General features: G+C 37.9%; 1 pseudogene; it reads left to right on the plus strand.

Moving 5' to 3' along the window:
• Positions 1-234: 234 nt before the first annotated feature.
• LOC149169805 (glucan endo-1,3-beta-glucosidase 11-like) lies at positions 235-1531 on the plus strand (annotated as a pseudogene).
• The last annotated feature ends 613 nt before the right edge of the window (positions 1532-2144 follow it).

Below are 2144 nucleotides of genomic sequence, written 5' to 3' on the forward strand. Positions count from 1 at the left end.
TCCTCATCAGAGGATCACCCAAAATAGAGGCATTTAGGTCACATTCTTGTGGGTTTTGAGGTATATTACATCCCTCATACATGGTGTGAGGAGTGGCAGCTTAGAGTGTTAGTCACTCAAACTGAGTATACTCAAGGTCACATGTTCAAATTGCACTAAGAAAAATAAGCTCCAGAAAAGAAAAGAAATAAAGAAAGTTTGGCCAATTGGTTAGTTATCAGTTCTTAGCATAGAATGAGCTTTCGAATGACCTCGGTGCTAATTGGGATTTCTTGGCTCTGGCTATTGTTTCCTCTGTAGGAACTTGTATGGTGGGATCAACTATGGTCATATAGTAGACAACCTTCCCTTGAATTCCAAGGTAGTGCAACTGATCAAGAGCCAAGGCATCAACAAGTTAAAGCTCTACAACGCAGACCCTATAATGCTCCTAGTATTAGAATTACCATTACCCTTCCCAATGAGCGACTCTACTACATTTCTCATCATCTTTCGTGAGCCTACGCCTGGGTTTGGCAGAATGTGACCACCTTCATTTTGTGCAACCAAATCATGGCCATAACTATTGGCAAGGAAGTCTTCATCAATCCCAATAAAATCACCTCATACCTTGTCTCTACCATGATGTATATTCACAGGGCTATCATAAAAAACAACCTCAATGGAATTGTTAAGGTGTCGAGCCTTGTTTCCCTTAGTGCGCTATAAAGCTCTTACCCACCTTCAAGTGATGCCTTCAAGAGAAGCCTTGTGGACAACATGATAAAGCCCATGCTATACTTTCTAAGCCAAACAAGATCCTATATCATGGTCAATGCATACCCCTTCTTTTCCTACAAGGACAACAATGACGTTATTTCTCTGGAGTATGCACTCTTCCAACCCAACACTGGAGTCCTAAACGGCACCAGTGGGCTGCTATACACCAACCTCTTTGATGGGTACATAGCTTGATGTAGTGTTCTCTGTAATGTTAGATCTTAGCTACAAAAACCTCGACATTACCATGATTGAGACATGTTGTCCATCTAAAGGTGACGAGGACAAAACCAGTGCTAGCCCTGATGATGCTACATCCTATAATGGAAACCTCATCAAGCATGTCCACTCCAACTCTAGAACCCCACTCAGACCCAAGGGCTTGCTAAACACTTTCATGTTTTCTCTCTTTAATGAAAACAAGAAGCCCATTCTGACATCAGAGTGCAACTATGGCTTATTCTACCCAACTGAGGAGTGTGTCTATGACAGTTCTCTGATAACAATGATCATGAATAACCAAGTGTGCCTACCTCTAGAAGAAATTTTTCTTCGACCTCTTCTGCTTCTGTGCAACATTATCATAGACGGGACAACCCCAGAAGGAGCATCCGAGGCATGGTATATTGCTAATTCTAATATCGGTGATAGTAAGATGCAGACGATATTAGACTATACATGTGGAGATGGGATTACAACTGGAAATATAAGGAGGAAACTGAGGCTAGTTTACAAATTCAAGCAAAAGTATTTGCATTTGCACTATAATTGAAGTTTTAGAAACATCATAGAAAGATGTGGACTCATGCAAGCTCTATGTACGGGACCATAGTGGTGGAACTTGCCATGTCTACATTACTTGGTCCAAGTTTTCATGTACAAATCACATGCTAGGTTATCACGTCTGCTTTGATACCATTGATCTAGATCTTGGGGGCCAATATCTAAGAAATTTGAATGTTGAGAGAAAAGAAGAAATCATAAAGAGAAACTCTTTATAAAAAAACATTTATAACTACATTGTGGTGGAAAACTCTTTCTTTTTACAAAGTGACAAAGTGAGGCTTGCTATTTATAACCTTTTTGAGTTATAATACCATGGGTAGATTCCATAGGTGGATACCTTCGGTAAATATTATTGATCAATACCACTTTCTATTCATATCAACATATACTTAGACATAAATTCGTTGAACACCAACTTTTTAACATAATTACAAAAATATTGTTATTTTTTATAGATACTTTGATGGCATCAAGTTGGAACATTGATATAAACACTTGGTATTTATCTTTCTCAATAAATTTATATGATCCAAGAATATTAAATATTCCTTAATTATTAAAAATGAACATTAAAAATAACAACCATATGCTAGAATTTT

This window comes from Pinus tabuliformis, chromosome 4_2, assembly GCF_031772625.1.
Source record: "Pinus tabuliformis cultivar Carrire ecotype Pingquan chromosome 4_2, CPIR1, whole genome shotgun sequence".
NCBI classification, from domain to species: domain Eukaryota; kingdom Viridiplantae; phylum Streptophyta; class Pinopsida; order Pinales; family Pinaceae; genus Pinus; species Pinus tabuliformis.